The sequence below is a fragment of the Cupressus sempervirens genome, chromosome 7, assembly GCF_028749045.1.
Source record: "Cupressus sempervirens isolate cs-2001-9-10 chromosome 7, ASM2874904v1, whole genome shotgun sequence".
Lineage (NCBI taxonomy): Eukaryota > Viridiplantae > Streptophyta > Pinopsida > Cupressales > Cupressaceae > Cupressus > Cupressus sempervirens.
The window spans coordinates 329,066,973-329,091,563 of NC_143124.1; the positions used below are offsets into that span (position 1 = coordinate 329,066,973).

Consider the following 24,591-nt stretch of genomic DNA (forward strand, 5'->3'; position numbering starts at 1 on the left):
CTTCCTCCTTCATTGAAGAGAGTGACAGTGATGACAGTGACTTGGAAGATGTATGTCCACTACCCAAATAGATGCATCAGAAAAATGAGGTTGAGGAAATCCCTTCTACTTCTACATCTTCTTCCACTAGACTTAAATGGGCTCAGCAGACATTGGATGCAACAAGACCATTGGTAGGGAATCCTTTAGATACTAGGAGGACAAGATCACAACATAACTCACTCCCTCATGCTTATATTGCAGTTGCTTCTAATCCTCAATCATTCAAAGAAGCTTCCAAACTTCCAAAATGGGATACACCAATGGAGGAAGAATACAATTCTCTTATGAGAAACAACACATGGGACTTAGTCTTTCTTCCTAAGGGAAGAAAATTGGTTTGATGTAAGTGGATCTATCGGACCAATTTTGCACTGGATGGAAGTGTGGATACGTATAAGGCTAGACTTGTTGCCAAAGGTTTCTCGCAGGTTCCTAGTATTGACTATATTGAGACCTTTGCACTAGTAGCTAAGATGAACTCCATTCCTTTGACACTAGCTATAGTTGCAACTCAGAGATGGGTTGTTCATCAGATGGATGTGAAGAGTGCACTCTTGAATGGTGATCTTTATGAAGAGATTTATATAGAGCAGCCACAAGGTTTCATTTAGGATTCTACTTTGGTTTGCTAGTTGAAAAGGTTTATCTATGGACTAAAACAAGCTCCAAGAGCTTGGTATGCCAAGATATATTCTTTCCTTCTCTTAGCAGGGTTCATCAGATGTCATTCAAATTTGAATGTCTACATTCTTCACCAGGATGATTCTCACTTGCTACTTATGCTTTATGTTGATGACTTAATCATTACAGGGAGTACAACATCCATCATTGATAGTGTCAAGTCTACTTTGCAAGATAGATTTTCCATGACAAACTTGGGTCTACTTCATTATTTCCTTGGCATTGAGATACAACAATCTTCATCAGGGATCACATTACCTCAAACCAAGTATGCTCTTGATTTACTTGCTCGATTTTGCATGAGTGACTGCAAGGCTACATCTACTTCATTTCTTTTAGGTGTTAAGTTAGAAGCAAAGTGTTCCACTCTACTTGTTGATGCTACTTTGTATAAATAGTTGGTTGGAAGTCTCATCTACTTGACACATACACGCCCTGACATATCATTTGCAATTGGCATGGTTTCTCCCTTCATGCAAGAGCCAAATTAACTTTACTGGAAGGCAACCAAATGCATCTTACACTATATCTAGGGTACACATACATATGGGATATGCCATGCAGCTAGTACTAGACTATAGTTAGTGGTTTATATAGACTTAGACTATGCAGGGGATCTTGATTCTCACAAAATTACTTCAGGATACATGTTTCATCTTGGTTCCAACCCCATTTATTGGCAGAGTAAAAAGCATAACACTATTGCTCTTTCATCTATTGAGGCTGAGTATCAAGGAACTGTCACTGTAGCTACAGAAGCTATTTGGTTACAACATATTCTGAAGGAGTTTGGTTTTGACATACCTAGACCACATAGTCATACATTGTGATAATCAGAGTGCCATTGAAATATCCAAACATCCAGTGCAAGATCAATGCACAAAACACATTGAGGTTCATATGCACTACATCAGAGAGTTGATTCATGAGCAGGTCATTGCATTGTATTATTGTCCTACAAAACAACAAATTGTAGATATCTTCACTAATATCTTCATTTGCGAGATCTCTCGAGGGTGCGAGATTTTTCTCCACGGGGGTTCACATGACTCTTCTCTTCTTTATTGTACTTATCTCTCTTTTTGGAGGAGGTTTTTCCCATGAGGTTTTCCCTCTTTCTCTATTTTCAGAGAGATTGCATTGCATAGCATTGTATGTAGAGCATTGCATTTGTACATGGGTACCTAACATGGCCTATTAGCTGGGACCCACATTGCATCTTGCATTTAGCTTTGTGAGCTTAAGTGCATTCCCCTAAGTTGCACTTAAGGGGGGGTGTTAGTGTAAATAATTAATTACTATTACACTTTACTTAAGTTTACTTAAGAATATGCATAGACACACGAGTTGTCTTGTTGACAACACAGGAGTTAGCAACTTATTTGAGCACATGGTGGCCACAAAATCTCTTTATGAGATACACCTATGTAAACTTATCCTCTCATCATCGCACAAACTCCTATGCTCAATGGAGGATAATCCACTCTTGGTGGACATGTGCTTAGTTGTGACGTTTATCTCTTTGCTAACTCCTAGTCATTTTAGTTGACTTTATATACAAACACTTCTAGTGTGTATTCAATTATTTGATATCCATTCTCATTTGATCGTCATTTGTCTCTCTTGTGCTATCTACTAAGCTTCTTGATCTTGGTGTTGAATTTTTGCCTTAGGCAAATTCTTACATATTTCATAATCAAAATAAAATTGTATGAATTTTTTGTCCCATCTTATCCTTGCCTATAAATATGTAATATAATTGGATATTATTGATAAAAATACACAAATATTCATACATCATCCCTAGTATAGTTAATATCCACATTTTATCAAATTTCATGCTATGTGTTACTATTTATAATATTTAGTTCACTTTGGCCTATTCATGGGTGTGGTGGGGTTAATCCAACTTCGAAAAGGGAAAAGTCGTTATGGATACCTCCATAGGAGGGATGAATCAATTTTTTTTTGATGAGGCTACAAGGGGCAACCCAAGTGTATTAGGATGTGGATGTGTGGCAAGAGACCATAAAGGCAATATTATTGCATTTATTGCCAAAAGATTGCCAGATGGAACAAATAATATCACATAATGTTTTGTTGCTAAGGAAGCTTTCGAATTAGGAGTAAAAATTAGAGGTCAGAGAATACATTTGGAAGGTGATTCAGAGATCATCATCAATGGCATCAAGAAAGGAAAGATGGAAGCATGACATTTGGATCAAAACATTAGGCAAATTAAGGAGTTGTTGATGGACTTTGAGGATTTTAAAGTGTCGCATTGTTACAGGGAAGCAAATAAAGTGGCAGATCGGCTAGCCAACTTAGGTGCCAATTCAACTTTGGGTCCTCAACATGTAATTTGTGAGGACTTCCGCCACCTTGGAGAGTAATTTAAGAAAGAAAAGTAGATGACCATTAGTGTAAATACCCCACTTATGGTACTCCTTTTTTGGATGTCTAAAATATAATTTTTTAGACTCACGAGGACATTAACCACCAGGGAAAGCAATAATGATCATGATATAAAAGCATCCTTCACACATGGAAAAGATGTGTGAGGTGGGTTTGGGTATGTTTTTTAATGTTTCTAGAGAGTTCTGGGAGTATTAAATTCAGGCGAAAGACAAGGTGAGACTATTATTTTTCACAGAGAACAAAAATGGAGGCAAATTTTTCCCTTGGCTCTGATTCGCAAACTTAGACTTATGGAGGACGGATTTCTCTGCTATGACTGAAACACATCTTCATCATTAAGGATCCAAACATTATGAAGGGTGTTCAAATTTTGGGTTAGAGTATTTGGACAACTTTTGGAAGGGGCGACCCAATCTAGACGTGGCCTCTTTGTTTGTGGTGATTGCTTTGCTGGTGGGGGGATCAAAAGATGAAGTTTGAAGGGTGGTGTGAGGACTCATCCCGACCCATCGTAACATAGTGATACATTATTATTTTGATACTCATGACTCAATATGTCGAGACATTATCAAATACTTTGAGCATATTATATTATTTCATGTTGTGTGATGTTTACTTTCAGATATTTGAGTTCGTCATATAATGCTTTTGAACATGTATGTTGATGAAGTAAGTAAATGCAGGATTAACACTTTGATTATGAAATTGTAATGATTGAGAATATGAGTAGAACATGATAAAACAATTGAATTATCTGAAAGATGAATGTTTTAATTTATGAGTTTTCCTTGATATGCTATATACATATATGCATGTGATTTTTTGGAGCTACTGATGTGTGCAATGAGTGTGTAGGGTATTCTAGCCAAGAAAACCTAATGGAGAAACGAAACTGAACCCTATGTGCCAATTGTGGAAACCTGTTGTTCGTATTTTATTTGTATCATGAGATGTGTGAATGTATCGTTCTGTATTCAGTAAATGTTAATGTTTCATAGCAAAGTTTTTATAGTGTCACTTGACACTTGTGAATTGTTTATGCATTTCAGCATGCTAATTAGGGTTAACTGTGTAACCTATGGACCTAAGTCAGACTTAGTTAGTGCCCTTTTTGCTAATCTATTTTAAATCAAGTTTAGTTACCACTAATCTAGATTAGTGTTTAATCTACATTTTGAAGTTGTTTGTTAGTCCTAAAAATTCCTAGCATTTGTTTGGTCAGTCCCAAATCAATCCCTTAGGCCTTTTATCATGAAATCTTAATACCCAAGGGGTATGGGTATGGGTTGGGGGCATTTTCCACCCCCCTAGCCCCTTTTGTTGACTTTTGAGGTCAATCAAAAAGTCCATTTTTGCTTTAGTGCGAAAATAGAATGATTTCACCATGGGTTGAATGACCCTAACCCCATCTTGAGGTTAGCCTTAGGTTTAGTTGAGTTAGAAACCTCTAGATTTTTAGGCAAGTGGGGGAAGTTATTGCCCTTTTTAGGTGGTTGAGTTTGGATCTTATTTAGAGGCATTTTTGAGTAGTTTTGGTTGTTACCCAATCTCTAGTTTTAGAGTGAAGTTTTGGAAGATTGAAGGCAAGGAAGGAAAAGCTCTTCTCAACTTGTTCATTTTACCATAACCTTTTTGTGAAGATAGGAGTTCTTCATCTCGTTTGTTCATGTTGTTCATGTTGCTCATGTTGTTTCATGCTTGGTTCATGCTTATGTTATTGTGTTGTTCATTGGTATGCTTGTATGTGTGTTGGGTATGCTTGGGAAAGATTGAAACATGTTTTCTTGAATGCTTTTCCTTCATGTTTTGCTTGAATTTCAAAGTTTTCTTGTATGGGTGTTTTGGCATTACTCAGCCTTGAATAGGGCAGAAGTGGCCAATTTTGGGAAAAGTCTTCAATTGGACTCCAACAGTTTAGAGGCTCTTCTCAAGACGAGAAGAGGGAAAGAGGGTAGGGTGTTATGGGCCCCTACCTGTCAGCACAAACCACGTATGAGTTTTGACATGAAAGAATGGAAGAACGGAAGTTCTTGAGTTATAGCTCCTACTGGGCACCTATTTTGGTGTTGTGTCTAACATCTCCTGTTGGAAAAATCCACCTTCTCCCTAGTTTTATATCTGTTGTGAAAACCTAGTATGGAAATGAATGCCAGATTTTGTCTCCTTGTTATGTTTGTTTGTCACCTGGTTAGTTTTCGTTCCCTCCACGATCTCAACAATGTATTGCATAAAATGACATGGATCCCTTGATAAGGGTGATGAAAGAAATTTAAATTGCTTGTTGAAATTCAATTATGTTCGGGATTAAAATCCTGTGTAGAAATGTATTTTAAACTTTTTTTGCAGTGGCAACGATGTCGAATTTTCTTACTGGTTCTTTTTCGACGGAGCTTTGAATCAGGTGGTCAATAAAATAATGATTGAATAACATTCTTGCATTGGAGTCATTTAGTATTTCAGTTTTCCTTTGCATATGTTTACTTCAAATTTGATGTGATGATGATTCACCTTATTGTGACAATTATACACTTAAAATTTCATCCACCAAATTTATGTTATTTGGATAAAATAGTGGTATATAAGTAAGCAATTTAAATTCAAATCTTGTCAAGAAAATTCCAAGCTACATGAATAAAGATTTAATCTTGCTTCATTCATATTTGTTCAAATGGAAATTAATTTTACACTATTGTACCCACAATGCGTTATAATCCTATGTTTTAAATCCAACGGGAAAGTAAAATTGATTCGTGATAACGTTCCCCTTGGTCTAATAGGGATGATGGTATTAATTCTATACTTAAAAATAAAGATAATATAGGGCTCAAAATATCCCCTTTGGCAAATTCTATACTTAGCAATTCTAACACTCAGAAATTTTTTTTGCCTCCAAAGAGTAGAAACTCTTTGTATTTTGTATGGGAAAATATTAATTGTTCCTTTTTGAATTTTAAGAATATTCTTTGAATACTTTATTTTTGAATTTTAAGAATATTCTCTGAATACTTTATTTTTGAATTTTAGATTTAAAAAAAAAAGAATTATATTTATAATATCCTAAAAATATCCTAAGACCAACTACTTTACTTTTACTCTTAACTCATCCTACCTTAATTTCCTAGGTGCCAGTTTGAACTCAAAGCTAAACAAAAAAACAAGAGAATGTGTGAAACCTAGTCAATATTTGTACTATGTTAACATTTGGCAAAGTGATTTGACTTGGGATTGGATTTCCTTGTTACTACCACTCCATGCAAATTATTTTAGTAGCATATATGTATTGGGGTTGCGTGCCCTATGACTAGTCTGACATAGGCATAGTTATTGCTACCTTTTGGCATTGGAGGGGCAATTTACTTGAGCGCAGGGTGGTTGTGTTTGTTTCAAAACCTTTTTTTCTTCCCTTGCCTTTTTGTCTTGTCAGTTGTACTTGCGTGGAAGAGGGGGGGAACAATCTTGCGCAATGCAGACTTAGGAAATTGTTTTTAAATTAAAAACTTTTTTGTTTCAAACATCACCCACCTTTTTATCTCCCTTGGGTGGCGCTCATGATGTCAAGGGTTAGGCGCATAGGTTAGCTTGGAGTAGCGTGTAGTGGGGAGAGTTTCTAGGCATGAGTAGGGGGAGTAGAGGTGATGTGTAGGGGATGTAGGAATGGGATAGGTTAGTAATTAAACTAGTTTAGTTGTTTCTTTTTTAGTTTTAAATTAAGTTAGTTTTAATTTTAGTGTGAGTAAATTGTAAGTTTTAATTTAGTTTAAATTTTATTTAGCATCAGTATTTAATTTGTTTGTTAATTAAGTTTTATGTATAATTAATTTAATTTTTATGTTTTCATTATCATTTAATTAGTATAATTTAGTTCTAGTATAATGTAATTTTAGTTAGTTTTATTAACTAAAATAATATGTTTTTTTTTAGTAAACGTTAATATTATTAATTGTTTTAAAGTGTTACGTTAATATTAGTTAGTATTGTTAAGCTAGAATTTAGTTTTTATTAAAGTGTAGTTGGTATTAGTTTTTTGAATATTAGTTAGTTTCAAGATATAGTTTTGCTTTACTTAAAATGTTAAAATAAAAATAGATATTTTCTTGATTATTGTTAATAGGATTTAAATTAATGACTAAATATGTTAAACTAGCAATCTTAGTACTGTTGTTCTAAGAACGTAATATCTTAAGAGTAATTAAAAATAATAAAGTGTTAGGTCTTTTAATTAATTGAATTTAGTTTATTTAATTTAATTAATTGATTTAACTATGAATGTTTAAATTTCACAATCTAATCCTTCAAGATGTTTTTAAACTGAGTTGTAGTCTTATAGTTTTGATAGGTGACCGTGTATCCGCCTTGCAGTATACCCATGCTATGACTTGCAAAAAAAATATACTAAACTTTGTAAAATTTAACCTTAAAAAAAATTATTACGTGTGTTTTTGCCCCGTATTTTTGGGCGTGACAAGTGGTTGCTACCAACGTTGACAGAGAATGGCTTTTGGGTTTGGATGAAATCATTGAACGAGTAGTTTTAGGGGCAGAGATTGAAATGGGCACTGAACCTTGGCGTTTGATTAGTGGAGGGGATTCCTCCATCCAACCATTGGTGGTTTGGCCATCCTCAAACCCGCAGGAAGTGCATATCCCAACAGCTATTGAGGGATGGAAATTGATACTGGATTTTATGGCCGAGAACATTTGGAAGTTGAAGGAGGTGGGGCATGGTTTCATGAAGGTGACTGCAAGGAAAAACACCCTAGCCCCTAGACAGAAACTCTGACACCAAATTGTGAAGAAATCGTAGCCAAAAGATGGGGTGTCTACTATAGAGGGGATGTGGGTTGACACTTCTTTGATACTAGAGAAGGGAGATGGTAAGGGCAAGTGTTGCGGGTTGGGGCAGGGATTCTCGGTGTAGGATGATCGTGCTACCCCAACATTTATACGGGAGGAAGTGGCCAACTGGTTTAAGATGTAGCTAACGATGGTGGCAGTGGCACTACTAGTTTGGTTTATGTATCGTTAATGTATGGTTGTGTGTTTTTATGTTTATGGATTGTTAATTCTCCATTTTGGGTTTTTATCACCTAATGGTATATGTAAGGGGATGGATAGCTATAAATGCAAGGCTTATGCCATAATGATGTAATGTAATCTCTTTTTTCAATATCAATACAAACAATATTATCAATAATTAAAAAAAAAACAAAAAAAAAAAAAAAAAAAAAACATTTAGTTCACTTTTATATCCAAAGATCTTATTTTGAAAATTCGATGTCAAATAAAATAATAATTACCCTTTACAATTCACATTTCATCTACTTCATCTATTATCATTTAGATCCATTTCAAAATATGATAAAAATTTAGTGTTATTTGTGGTTACAATGTTAGAAATCTATTATATATCTCAAGTTATTATTAATTCAAATTAATTAAATCATATCTTATTCTTTATTTCATATTGTTGGATTTTCACTAAATATATTTCTTATCATATAAGCATTTAATAATGTCCAATTCCTTCTAATTAAATTAATTTAAAAAATAAAGAAGTAAGGGAGAAGTTGAAATGATTCTTTAAAATTATTATTTAGTTTCAAAATTTGACCTATTTTCTAATTAGTAGTTAGAAGAGTGTATTGTTTTTCTAGCTATCATACATTGTAACTTAGTTCTTCTTGATTATATTTATATTTATAGCTTTATATTTAGCCATTTTAAAGTATGATAAAAATTTAGTGTAGCTTGTGGTTACAATGTTAGAAAGCTACTTATATATCTCAATTATGATGAATTCAGTTTAATTAAATCAAACACTTCTTTATCCACCAAATGAATCATATTCTTTATTTCATAATGTTGGATTTTTAGTAATTATGTTTCTCATCACATAAGCATTTAATAATGCCTAATATCTTCTAATTAGATTTATTTTAAAAACAAAGAAATAAGGGATAAATTAAATGATTCTTTAACATTATTATTTAGTTAAAAAATTTGACTCATTTTCTAGATGAGTGTATTGTTCTTCTAAATACATTGTAACTTAGTTCTTTTTGGTTATGTTTATATTTAGCCATTTTAAAGTATGATAAAAATTTAGTGTAATTTGTGGTTACAATGTTAGAAAAGTTGTTTATATATCTCAATTATGATGAATTCAAATTAATTAAATCAAACACTTCTTTATCTACCACACGAATAATATTTTTTTATTTCATATTGTTGGATTTTTACTAAATATATTTCTTGTCATATAAGCATTTAATAATGTCTAATACCTTGTAATTAAATTTATTTTAAAAACAAAAAATAGGGGATAAATTGAATTAATTCTTTAACATTATTATTTAGTTTCAAAATTTGACTCATTTTCTAATTAGTATTTAGACGAGTGTATTATTTTTCTAAATGTCATACATTATAACTCAGATCTTCTTCATTATATTTATATTTATATTTTTATATCTTTAATATTAACTCCAATTTGATCAAAGCTTACAATTGAATTTGTATTTTTTTGAATTCACCTAACACTACTTAGTTTCAAATTGTAACATAAATTTAGTGTATATACATGACTCACTTTTTAAATTTAACTCACAAGAGATTATTAATAAAAGAAAGTAAGAACTTTTCTATAAATTTTTTTAAATAAATATTTTGAAAATTATAAAAATGTAAAAGACTATTGATATAGTTAAATTTTACAAACATTTTAACAAATAGAAACACCTTAGAAATAATTTATAAATATTAAGAGCAATATTATGTTACTATATTTGTATTAATATATATGAAACATAGTATTCTAATATTTTCATTGGAAAATAATATGTTATCAAGAAACATCTTTATTTTGAGTTAGAAAAGTAAAATCTTTTGATAATCTCTTTTTACTCTTTTAATAGTTATCTTTTCTAATTGAGAATAAAGACATTTCTAATTGAAAAGTATAAAATGAATATAGAAACATCTAAATACAAAAAGTTAGACAAACACAAAAATATATCTATTTTCAATAAGAAAAATATGATGCATCTCATTCCATTTTTACTATATTAGTGACATGCATCTTTATTTTACTTTTTATCATGTATAGTATAGTTATTTAAGCCGATGGGCTTATATGTGAGAGCTTTGCTCCCAATTTTTGCCAATTATAGCCAGAAAATTGTCAGCCTCATTGAAAAATTGTTAGCCTAACCAGAAAATTATTTGTTTCTATTGTTTGTATACTTTCTATTCTATTTGTTTCTTTCATTACTAAAATAAATATAATAGAAAGTATAGAATAGGGAAAAACTATAGATTTCAATATTATATTATTATTTTAATATTATTTGTTTTTTTTCTTTGTATACTTTCGATTCTATTTATTTCTATTAATTTTCCCCACTCCGTTTGGATCGCTTTGTTTTTTCTTAAAACATGTGTTGGCTTTGTTTTTCCCTTTTCATGTGCACTATTCGCCATTGTTTGAAGTGACACAACATATTTGGGCTATCTATGCAATGTTGCCCATGTTTCTTTCTTCTTATTTCACAATGTGAACGGAGACACTAGGATTTTTTGGTACAAGGGTTGAGACTTGAGCATATGTAGAATTGAGATACTATAAGTTTTATAATTTAAAAAAAAAAAAAAAAAAAATTCCCTCATCCTTAAACCTTTTTTTCCCTTTTACTCTATTGTCCATTTCTACTTCAGCCTAGTTGACAAAGTTGTTTTCTGTAGATGTTAGCAATTATGCATAGGATTTAGAGAGCTTAGAATAAAAAATGATTATTTTTTAAAACCCATCTCATATTAATTTTCTTTTTTACATTATTGGTTTCTATTACATTCTAAACTTAATGATTTTAATTAGAAACCATTTGCATAAGAACTAATGTCATAGGTCTTCACAATTACGTGTTGAAGTTAAATCATACATTTCAAGGTTAAAAAATACATTTATAACATATATTTTGTTCTGTTTCAATAGAATCAAGTGTTTTAATTTTGAGATACTTGTCATATGTTGTGTGTACGAGGTTAAGGGGATTTCAATTTTTTGGTTTGACTAAACAATTCTCAAGCTTAATGTCCATCACAATTTGAGTAAGTTAGCTCCCATTTTTAATTTTTTTCTATATTAGCCTTCAAGATTAGATGTTTTAATAGTTTATTTCTTTGATAACTAGTTAACAACATAATGATAGTTGTTTTCCTAGATTATGGACTGTTGTCTTCCTGACTGAGAATCATCTATATACTATCTTCTTGTCTTCTTTATTTTGGTGCGTTGTTCTATGATTTAGTGGTCTTCAACATTTAGTAATTGATAGAGTTATTACAGTCTCCCCTCCTTAGAAATTGCTTTCCACATCCAACAAATGGCTTCCACTGATATGTTCTATTTACATGCATGTTAGGCTTATAAAGATTAATCAAAAAGGTTGGATTAAGGTAAAGATGCACCTTCAGATGGATAATTTAGAACACACACTTACAAATTTTATACCACGATGCAAAATATTACGAAACAATCAAGTGGTAGTCTAAATAGTTAAGTGATTTTAGTCATTTGAATCTCCAAATTTTCATATTTGTCTATTCAAGTTACTGTACCACGAGTTTTTTAATCTTCGCGATAATGATAATAATACAAACTGTGAAAAATCCTTTGACATTGAATATTGATTTTCTTACATGCATGAATGGAGTAACATTACTTTACAAACACTTGATGTGGTTTATTCTTATATTTACTCTTGTACTTAATGTAATTTTGGGAAAAAGTTAGGACCTCGAAGAGAATGAAAAGTTGTATGTAATCACAATGTGAGAGTAATTTTTTAATTTCAAGAGGAAAAAAGATGTGTTTCTATTATGTTCCACTTGTTACTTTTAATATAGTGCAAATTGACATTATCTATGGCACTCCTTGATGTTTATGTATCATATATTGTCATGTGATGACTTTTCCACTCCATCGTAAGGTCAGATTCTTTATGTTCTTAATTATTTTTTTATTAATGTTGAACTCTTCCGTACAAAAACATACACAACTATCGACTTCTTGTTGCACCTACAAAAACATGCAACTGCTAGTTTAGATAGAAATAAATCCTAAATCCTTGTAAATGAATTTTGAGCACGATCCTTTTTACTTTTGATTTTGTTGTTTTGTTCTATAGATATTTCAAGCATGGCCAAAAGCTATATGTAATCAAGTATATGCACAAATAGGCAATAGGTAGACTAATTTAATTCAAATCGAAGTCAAAGTAATTTAATCCAAAATAAGGTCAATAGTTTATTGTTTATGCTGCACTAACTTACTAACAATACTGGTGAGAATGGAATTGTTTAAAGCTGCAGAGTACTGGAAGGAATCACCATTTAATATATGCCTCAAATCATCGCAAAAGAAATTTTAAAAAGTTTGAAAGAAAAAATACTAGAAGGAAATGGAAGAGAGCTTACAATTCGATAAAGGAGTTTCTTGCTAAAATCAAACTTGAAAATGTAGAAGGGTATATCTGTCTTATAATTTTGTAAACTGGGGTTTGTGCCCCTTTTATCATATGTAATAATATGAGATTTAGTCCCAGGCAATACTGGAGGTTTTCTTCTCCGTTCTTTCCTACCACTCTAGTACCTATTTGAATGGAGACCTTGAACTTTTGTATTCTTTTTAATTTTAATAAATATAACATATAGGGCTTCAGTCTTTTAGTGATAAAAAAATTATGCATCTTTATTTTCAAATTATCTTCTTATTATATGTTTTTTTCAAAAAAGAAATCTTAATATCTATAAATATGAAAGGATTTGGTTTATGTCAAATAACTAAACAATAGAATGTAAAGACATCAATTAGAAATAAAATTTAAGTTTCTTAATGATATTTATAAATATGGAAAAACATGTAAAAATAATGTTCTAAAAATCAATCTCATCTATAAGATTTTAATAAGATCTTTTGATATTTTTTCTACTATTTTAATATTTCTCTTTTCTAATTAAGAATAAATATATTTCTAATTGAAAAGCACAAAATGACATCTAAATAGTTAAATATAGAAACAAATCTATTTTAAATAAGAAAAATAAGATGTTTCTAATTAGATTTTTGCTATATTGTTAGTATTCATCTTTATTTTCAAATTATCTTCTTATATTATTAAATTTTATAATTTTTTCAAGGAAAAAAATCTTAATATTTATATGAAAGGATTTAAGTATGTCAAATAATTAAATAACAGAATGTAAAGACAACAAATAGAAATAAAATTTAGGTTTCTTAATGATAGTTGTAACTTGTAAATATATAATAATAATTTTATGAAAATCAATCTTATCGATAAGATTTTTCTAATTTGATATGTTAAATCCAAAAATTTCTCATTGTTTATAGCAACATATAATCTAAAATAGAATTATATCTCACTTTGATTTTAGGTTTTCCCTTTTAACCCCAAAACCAAATAATTTGTTATGTTTAGCAAATAAAGAGTTTCCATTTTATTCGAATGAAAAAATGTATTAATAAACTAATTCCTTTACTATAATCATAGTCAAACTTGTTTGTATGTCAATTTATTTGGCACATTCAAATTTTCAATCTCTTAAAAATATGGCTACAATGGCATGCAATGATTGTAAATTTTGTACAAAACAAACGTGTAGAAAATGTCATTGATTTTTTTTTTTGCATCGTTATTCTTAATCGAGCCTAAATGAAAGATTTTAATAGGACATGAATTGCATCAAAAATAACAATACCTAAGGATTTTCATCAAATATTATAGCTAGAAATGATGTCAACATGCATGCAAAATGAAGAATCGCAAAACAAGCACAATGTTCTTTCATGCATGCAAAACAAAGAAGCATAAAACACATACAATTTTTTTAATGTGAACAAATTTAAAAGTGTTTTTCGAATGTTGCCTCCCATCCTCTTGCAAAATGTCTATCACTAAAATACAATAAAAATAAGGCCACATACCATTTTATTTCAAATCCAAGCCAAATACGAACAAGACCAAAAGAATCATCTGACGAAGATTTAAATTTCTATGCCATTAAAAATAGTTCACCTTCAATAATCGTCGCAATCTAGGAATTATTAATGACTTAGTTTACCAATACTCAAAATATTTGATCAGATGTCATGTTAGACACTGTTGGATACGATCGATTCATGCAACCTACATTGCAGACAAACACAATTTAGACAACTGATCTAATTAGAGAACTAACTATTGAATATAGGCTGAAAAAATAAATCAATATGAAGAAAATTTCTTAAAAAATCAAAGATCTTGAATCCACTATCAGTCTCAGCTCACCAATCTTTTGAAATTTCAGAGTATTGTAGAAAGAAATCAAACATTCAAATGCAAATCCTTCATGCAAAATGAATAGACTCGTCTCATTAGGCTCATTTGAGAATGTTTCACGCAAATGGTGTTTCACCTTCCTATTGTCCGTTTGAAATTAGCATTGGCATTTGAGAATGATTGACATGCATCATTTCATCTTCAAGTCGTCATATATATTTACATTCCAAATAATGTTGTCATTCATATTCTATTTAAGCCCGTTTCTTCAAGCTTTCTTTTCGGCTTTTCTCAATTTTAAAATTGTGAGTTGGCAAGAGTTGGAAATTTTAAAAAAAATTGAAGATAAGTGAAAAATAGTTAACTAAAAATAATTTTTTAGGCATGGGGCTCACCATATCACACCTCATCAATAATTTGCTTAAAAATAGTTTAAAGTCAAAACCTACTCGAGTTGAGAAAAATTAGGTTAAGACAGGTCACCACTATATGGGAATTGTTTACCTTTCCAAACCAGAAGTACCCTTTTAAATAACTTTTGTAAGTGCATTGGGCCTTTTATGCTCTTTCCTGTGCGTTAGTTGATGTTTTTATTTTGTTTGGGATGTGTATGACTTCTCTCCGTTGAGAAACACTTAAAAGAGTAAACAACAACATAGGGGAGAGGACCCAATAGTTGAGCGGGGTCCAATAGTCGATCACCCTAGTGTGAACATAGAGTCCAATCTTCCAACATATTTTTACTGTATATTGTAATTAATTGATCTATTTGTAAATATAAAAAATTCTAAATGTTGATAAGAAATATACCAATATTTGAACACATGAAAACTTATAAATGTTATAGAAAAAATAAATAAATGAATTCATTAATGAGTGAAATAAATAACTTTTTGTTTCAAACAAAATATCATAGCTATCTAATATGTGTGTGCCACTTAAAACATAATATGCTCACTTAAATAAACATTGATATCTTAGTGTAGACATACTATTCTTATGTGTACAACTATTGGGGTAGCAATGTATATGCATAAAGTAAACCATATCAATAATATGTATCATTACAAATATAAAAGGTGAATACCAATAAATGCCTTGTTAGTCCCTGCCTTTGTAAAAGGTGGGGAACTAATGTAATCTTTTACGCCCCCCCCCCCCCCCTTTTAATTTTCCCTTCGCAACGTGCACCATTTTCAAAAGTTTTTGCTGTGTGATTAAAAAAATGTGATTATAAACTGCAAATTCCAAATTTCTGATTAGCGAAGCGCATTTTCTTGGGGGTTTTTGTCTTTTACCAAAAATTAATATTGAACATAAATAAAAAAGCTGCCAGTTGTCCGAGTAGAAGGAAGTCTTTAGAATGATCTGGAACAAAATAAATGCTTGCATCGAATTGAAGGGTCGGCAGTGATATGGCTAGTTATTCCAATTGGGCGGTAGCAATAGACCGTAGCAGAGGGAGTAGTGAGGAGTACGTCTACAGCCCAGTTGTGAAACTTGTGCCGATTTTTTATCAAGGTGGGTAGAAAACCAAGCACGGGATAAAGAGTCAGCGCATGCCCATCTGAATCAAATTTCTTCCAAACAAATGAAGTGTGAAGATGAATATGGGTGAAAGAGCTCTTGTATTATTTGTCTTCAAAATACTAATATTCGTTCACACGATTAGATTTTTTAAGGAGTTTGATTGAAGAATGTAAAGGAATGATCTCGAGATTTTGAAACGAATGACTTCATGGGTAAGTCTATCTTATCTTTTAAAACTGCCTTATGGAAAGCAGATAACATCATCACATTTGCTTTGCATTCAAAATTCATTTATTCACTCATGATTCTACCTTTCATGGTTGATATTTAAAAGATCCATTTTATATTATAGATTGAATGGGTTATAATTTAATAAAAGTTGATTTATATTATAATGTTTACTTAAATAATGTCATTGTTTAAAAAATTGAATATTCTTATAATTAAAAAGAAAATTTTAGGGGATTGAAAGTGGGAATTTTGAGTCTTTGATTTTTAGTCAAAAAGATTCTCGACCTTCAACCAATAAAAATATTAATTTGAACAACTTAAAAAATAAATTAATTTGAGCCGCAACTTCAAGACCCAATGAATCTCAATTCATACTGAACGTTCAAATGTGAAAGTGAACTACAATTTATTCAACACGGTTATTTTGTCCTTGTCAACTACAATTTCAATAATATCTCAAGACGTTTTAAGTTTGTCAATTAAATACAAATATAAATAATATATAGAAATAAATATAAAAATAAAAAATATCGAAGTTACCAATATTTTATAAATTTTAATCTTTATAACAAATTGATATATATTATAATTCTCAACAAAGGCACGTTCCACATTAACGTTAGTGTTTTTTTTACCCCCCCTCTATTAATTTTTATAGTTTGATTTAAAATTTAATTATTAAATATTTATTCTCATTTTATCATTGGTTATGTGGCAATTTCCTGGGGTTTTTCTGAATTCCGTAAGTCAAAAGCTCAGAAAATTAGGAGGTGGTCGGAAGTTTCTAGGTTGCTCCATTTGAAAAAAGGCTTGAACATTTATTCAAGGGCTTACCGCCTCACTGCCATTACGATACACAAGTTTTGCCCTGAGCTTCGACCAAGAGACTTAGCGGAGTGCTCTTAACAATGGATTTCTTCGCATGGACGATGAGGCTTGCTGTCAAATGAGGGAGAATGAGGGTGGCGAGAATGAGGCTTGCTGTCAATACTCCAAAGGCAGGGACTCAAGCTCTCCCAAGAGCTCTTGTATTTTCTTATGAAATGTGTGAGATTGTGAGAAAAAATTAGTGTTCAACTAATGGTCCCTTTGTATTGGATATATGTTGTATTTTATATAATAATGTGTTATTTTTATAATAACAAATAATTTTTTGTGTGTTAAAGTACGTGTCTTTTTGTGTTATTTATAAAAGTTATATATAACAAATATTTATGATTAATAATAACTATTTGGCCCATTTAAGTTGCATATATGTTACATTTCATATAGTTATACAATATTCTATTAACAACAAGTGATAATTTAAAATTCAATTAGTAGAGATTTTTAAAATAAGCTTTGGTCGAGTGTTCAAAAAGTCATTTTTTAGACACATTTCACTAGGTGCACTATTTTAACGAGTGTGATGAGTCACACCTTCAAACCTTAGTTGTAAGTAGTTCAATGTCCATTTTACATTTAAATAAAAAACGAAAGTCTTATGACATCTCATGTAGCTACTACATGTTGACGAAGTTAGCTATCATGACTACTAGTTCCTCTCCCCTAATTGATGGTATTCAACGAGAATGGATTGTGCTGCAGTAAATCCCATCATCTTCCTTGGGCTTTCTAAAGACCGAAGGAAACGAGATTTAATGTCTCAAACTGCCCAGTAAATGCTTCCTTTGTGAGTTGGTACACCTTCAGTACATTTTTAGTTGCAAATGTACTACATTGCAGAATATTGAAAATTGAGTGTTGCGTTCTTCTGGGCCTCAATATTCACGAGATCATTGCCCGTAGCGTATTGACTGCTTCAGAAATTTGCTCAAAACGCATATTTTATCATTTCTTGGATCAATTGTGAAAGTCTTAGGATGTCCCAGACGAGGCTCTTAAAAAATACAGGCACGATCCCCGAATTTCTGCAAATTTACCGTAATAGATAGCAAGTCTCTTTGACTTACCTGTAAACATTCAAGTAATTTCTTTTGTGAGTGCGAAAATCAACATTTAGAAATTAAAAATACTTTAAATTCTCCAAGAAATGGTTGAGTGGTGGATATGCTATTTTCTCAAAATATGAGCTGTAAAGTAATAAGCTTTTGCAAAAATGTGAAGTAGAAAGTTAGATACAAAGGATACTTGGCTGAAGAGTAAGCTATTTTTGATTTTATTTATAATCATGTATGCAAAGGGGGTGTTAATTATACAATTTTAAAGGTCGGGAGGATGCGATTAGGATTTATTTTATTATCCCATAAATGCAAGTTCTCTGTCCATGTTTTATCAAGTGAATCCCCCGAGCCTGGTGCCAGATTGCCTTCTTACAAGTGTCTTCCATTATTATTACAGCACAACCTTATTCTATGTCTGCTAGGGTTAGGGTTTGGCTTGTCACAGTGGGGGGTTTTGAATGCAGTTCATTATCATATAATGTCAATGGAGAATATGAATGTGTTTTGTGATTGTATATATGCTTCCTTCACGTGTCACCTAGAGTTATGGGCTGTCTTACTGCAGTGAGAGTATTTGAAACTGGGTTATGTTATTAAGATCACAACCACACCTCATGACTGCTAGAAACACGGGCTGTCTTATCTCAGGGAGAGAATTTGAAGCCAGGTCACGCTCTTAGAGTTTTATGGATGACTCCCATTCCTCTGCAGTGTACACTACAATCTCTGCATACGTCAGATTTACGGACTTCCTTGTTCTTATAGGATTTGAACTGGGGTCACACTCTAAACAGATGCCACTCATAACCACTACATCATAACTAATTGAATAAAAATTCTCTTGCATTTTAAAATCATTTTGCTTCTTCACAAGGCTTGGGGCTTTCTTTATTCTCTAACGTAAAACAGCTGCCCCTTTTCTATGTTGAGAACATGTTTATTGGCTTGGTAGTAAAACTTAAAAGTCTTTGTTTTTTTGTTGTTGTTAGACTGCTTCCTTTTGTTATTAGCTTGTGTGGTAAAGAGGAGTTGAGGTTATGTGCCACCTTTGAAGCATTGTGGTTCGAGCTTGGACAACATGTTTGTGTGATTATGCTTTGTTTATTTGTGGTTATTGACTGCTTTATTGCAGTGTGGATATTTTGAACCTTGGTCATGCAGTTTGTACCCCATATCAAAACCCTACAGGCACTTGGCTTGGCTGAACCATTTATTTTTAATAATATTCATGCTTGAGCTACTGGGCAAAAGAGATCGACTTTTTGATTATTTGTATCTTTTCATTAAAGTAAATTTTGCATTATTCTCTGTTTCTCAATAAAATTTATGGATTGATATGTGTGAAAGTTTGAATGTTGTGATTGTAGTATTTTTTCGAAGATATTTGAGGAATAATGGTGGCAACTCCAGTTCCCCCACCAGGCGGAATGATGATGGGAATGGAAGGAATGCAGCCTCCTCCTCCTCCTGGGACTGATATGACTGGCATTTGCTTCAGAGATCAGATTTGGCTCAATGCTGTTCCGCTTGATTGGAATTTTGTCTTTGATTATTTTGCACTTTCTCCATTCTACGATTGGACATGCAATAATGAGCAGCTGCACAGATGCTCAATTCATCCGCTTGACATGTCTCATCTTTCGTATGTAAACTTTACCTTTTGGAAATTTTTAATGTAAATGCATGGTAGATATAGGGATTGCTTCAATGCTGATGCTGATTGATTTTCAAGGAGTTTGTGCGTGATATTATTGATAATTTTATCATATTTAGTAGCCTAATGTAATGCTGAGATGAAATCCTGACTGAGTCGCAGGCTTGTATGTATATGTTTTCAAATTAGTTTGAGTGCTAACTTTTCAAATTTATTTGCAGATATTGGGTCAGAAAAACAACAAAAATATAGAAAATATGACGAGTATTACCCATAGGAAGCATACAAAATTCATAAATTTGAATGCTACTTAAAACTTTCCATTACTCTAACAGACATTAAGCTAATCAGTAAAGCCACAGGTCTTAAAAGCCCTAGTTGGATGAAGGGATGATGAGCAACAGAGAATTTTGGATGACATCATGCTAGTGAAAGATTTTACTTTACCACCATTACTTTCAGGGTTATATTTAGACTCATCTGTGGCTCTAGCATGGCATCTTGGTTTCTTGCAATGACTTTCTGATGCAGGGAGTTCAGAGAATCATAACTTTTGACTCGAATCTAGGTTTTTTTAGATTTTTCTAGGTTTTATTCAAAATCTATAGTTGAGGTGGATTCCAACTAAGCCAGCTCTGTTGGGGCCTGTTGGTGTAAATAAGTATTTATTTATTACACTTACTTAAGTTTACTTAGGTTAATGCAATATATAATTAATTTGCATTATTTTATTATTTATTTAGGTCAGATACTTAGGAGTTTGTGTACTCTCATGAGTTACACAACTCTAATTATGCACATGGTGTCTACAACACAGGAGTTTGCATCATTTACCGAGTTGTCATATTGACAACACAGTTATTCACACTCCTAATTTAGCACATGTTGTCTACACCAGTGATTTACATGCTACACCATTGTAGGCTTATCCTTACATCATCGCACTTAATTTCGTGCTTAATGGAAGATAACCCATATTTGGTGAACATGTGCCTGGTTGTATGACTTATCATGTTGTTGATTTTTATGCATTCTAGAAGCTCTCCTGAGGCCTTTATATATAGGCACTCCTTGTGTACTCTTAAGTTGGCATATTAAATGAATATCATCATTTTGATCATTCTCTCTCTATTTGGTCTACTGTGTGCTTGTGTTTGAGTTCCTTGGTCTTGAGTGAATTTTGGCCTAAGCCAAATTCTTACATGATATCAGAGTTGAGGGAGATTCTCTACACATAGCTGTTCGAGACCGTTCATGCTTCAACGCCTCGACCTGAATTCGGAGGATCTGCAAAAATTGGGAGTATTTAGAGCCAGATTTGACTTCACCATTGCGTCTGGAGCGTTGATTTGGTGAAGATTGACTATAAATTTGCCTATGCTGGGTGAAAGTTGACTGTGAAGCAAATTTTTTTTGCAAATCGATTCTCGGAGGTCTCGATTTGCAATTCAAGTATGATCATTTTTGGATCTAATTAATTGGTTTTTCAGATTAGAATATTATTTTCCTCTCTCTGATTTATTTTCTTATCTGAGCATTTTTCGAATTTTATTTTCGGAATCCATCAATGTGGGATAAAACCCACATAAACCGGCAGCAATTTTAAAATACATCGCCCGTAGAATTTTTTTCGGCAACTGCACGAGATTTTCGGCGCTCGGCAAATATCTCGACAGTGACTAGCATATTTCGGCATGCGCTGCAACTCGACGCATACGAAGCCAACACTCTGTTCGCGTCAGACGCCACGTTGTAGACTTGCCTCGAATAATTATCTGCCACGCGTCGCTCCACATTGCCACGCTGTAAAGCGACCCACCACGTCCCTCTGTACACGCAAGACTAACACGTGGAACACAATCAGCATACCTGCGAACACTAGTTAGCGCCACATCGGATCTCAGTGACCTAGCCATGTTGCCATTTTCCGTACAGTTCCACACGGATCATATGACCATACAAGTGCCATGTTAGTAAGCCGTACTGCCACGCTAGTAGGGGGTCTAATTTTTCGCGGATGTCATCAATTTCACGACCCTAAAATTGACGGCCGTTTGACCGTCATTCTAGGGCCATTTTAAACTGCTGCGACCGCTGTATGATCGTCAAATTTAACCCTGTCTTTTGCTGGTGCAACTCCTTTCTAGATTGATTTTCAATTTTGCAGTCCGACTTCGGGAGGCCATAACTCGAACATCTAGACTCCAAATCAAGGGTTTTTTATTGAAATTGGGTAGAATTTTCTAAACTTTTCATTGGTGCAGCTCTTTTTTGGTTTTGGTGCACGGATTGTTTAGAAATTGCATTTTTTGGCGATTGTACTTGCATAATCTTGCATTTTGCAACTTCAAATGCTCCGTATGGGCACATTTGGAGTCAAAAACATGTTCTTTTTTTTTTTTGAAAGTGCATTATTTTTTGTTTACTTTCCGGATCCTCAATCAAATTGTAGGGTTGTGTGGACCAAATTGTCACTTTCAACAATAAGGACTTTCTTTGCTTTGTAATGCTTTAGAATTGTAGCACATTGTAAAGTTCTAGATTTGTAATTCATTAAGAGGTTGTAGCAAGCAAAATCAGAAGTCCATGAAGGTCAAAATTGGCAAGTGGCCCATTGTAATCACACTATTGATAAAATGCCCAAAGCATCTATTTTGGGGGGTTTCTTGATTTAGTGAAAAGGGGGGGTGTTCTTGGTGTTGTGTTCTGTCTTTTTTGCACTTTTCTTTCATTTTCTGCATTATGGGCAACTTTAAGTTTCCTAAATTAACTCCTCATAACTATGCTACATGGTCCATAAAAATGTGGTACTCTTCCTAAACCAGTAGGTGATAAAGTATTAGAAAGCGATGTTTCCACTTGGGTAGTAATGGATAGGAAAGCCCTAGGTGATATATGTTTGGGGGTAGATGATAAGATCATCTATCAAATCAAGAAGTATTCTACATCCAAAGAAGCTTGGGATACCTTGGAAAACCTTTATGGTAAAGTGTTTGAAGAGGATGTTTTCAAAATTGAAGATGAGCTTGTCTCCTTAGATCCTAAGTAATATGATTCAATATAGGATTTCATCATCAAGGTGAATGAACTAAGGACGAAGCTTATTGATTGTGGGAGTTCTATCAAAGATGATAGACTGATCTATCTCATACATAACAAATTGCTATCAGATATTCCATATTTGTATCTTCTTTTAACACCTCAAAGACTACCTTAGGGTCTGCCTATAAGAAAGTCACTTTTGATGAATATGCTAAATTGTTGGATGATGAAGAAAATAAGTTGATATCAATGAGGATTCTCAAATCACCTTAGTCTAAAGCATTGGTGGCCAATGAGGGATCTCAAAATTCAGCTAGACAATCTTCAAATAAAGGAAAGGGTAAGAAGAAATGGAAGAACAAATCTGAAGATGCAGAAAAGACAACACCACAATCCAATCAACAAGGCAAGTCCTCGAATTCCAACAAGAAGGGGGACAACAATAAGGAGAAGAAGAAGTGCGCTTATTGTAAGAAATCGGGTCATGAAGAGCATGAGTGTTATCTCAAGAAGATTGATGAGTTGACCAACATCATGAGGAAACATAATTTTCCATTGCCTAATGTTTATAAGAAGAAAGGGTCATCTTTAGATTCAAAGGGCAAAGGGCAAGCACTCATGGCTAATTCGAACTCTTCAAAGGAATGGATATTTGACTTAGGTGCCTCATATCACATGGGTTCTTCAAAGGAGGATTTTTCTTCAATGAAGCAGTCCAAGGTACTGCACATCTTCATTGGGAATGATAGCAAAATGGAAGTTGAAGGGAGAGGAAACGTGGAAATGGAAAATGGAGAGTTTCAAGATGTTCTTTATGTTCTAAACCTAAGTTCAAATCTCCTATCAATCTACCAAATCACTCACCATGGAGATGGACATAGAGTTGAGTTCCTTCCAGACTTAGTAAAGGTGCACAGTCTTAAAGACGACTCTTTGGTTGCAATAGGGAAAGTGAATCATAATAAAAGGTTATACTCTTTCTCTCATTTTGTACCCAAGTCTCCTTTAAAGGCCTTGTTATCACAATCAAATTCAAACGTGCAATTATGGCATGAGCGATATGGTCATCTTGACTTTTGCTATCTTCAACAAATTTGCACATACCAAATGGTCAAAGGTCTACCTCAAATCAAATTTTCTAAGTGTGAATGTCCAACAGATTCAATGGATATGCATCCAGAGGGGAAGTTACAAAAAGGGAAGTCTTCTAGAGCACCAGGTGTTCTACAGATGGTTCACATGGTATTAGCAGGTTCTTTTGCATTCAGCTAGGGTCGCTACATACTTACCTTCGTTGATGACTTTTCAAGGTTCACTTGGGTCTACTTTCTTCATAGTAAGAATGAAGTGTTGGACAAGTTTCTAGCCTTCAAGACTCATGTACGAAAATCCAGAAAGGCCATCAAAGTACTTTGAATGGACAATGGAAGCATGTATGTGAATAGAAGACTTATAGACTTTTGCAGACATGAGGGAATTGATCTTCAGACTCCACCAGCATTCAGTCCACATAAGACAGATGTTGCAGCTTTGAGGATCCAAACTCTTTTAGTCTATGACAAGTTGCATGATACAAGCCAAGTCTCTGCATCCATCATTAGAAGTCGAAGCAATCTCCAGTGCCACTCACATTCTTAATCGATCTCCTCATCCAGCCTTAGATGGCAAGACTCCTTTTGAGGCATGGTGTAGCAGAAAACCTATTGTGACACAC

General features: G+C 32.9%; 1 pseudogene across 1 annotated transcript in view; it reads left to right on the plus strand.

The window, feature by feature from the left end:
- The first annotated feature begins 17,793 nt into the window (after positions 1-17,793).
- The window catches only part of LOC149546762 (mediator of RNA polymerase II transcription subunit 6-like), a 102,534-nt pseudogene continuing 95,736 nt past the window's right edge, over positions 17,794-24,591 (plus strand). The window contains exon 1 of the transcript XR_016353766.1: positions 17,794-19,823. The product of XR_016353766.1 is annotated as a mediator of RNA polymerase II transcription subunit 6-like (transcript). The remainder of the gene's footprint in view (positions 19,824-24,591) is intronic.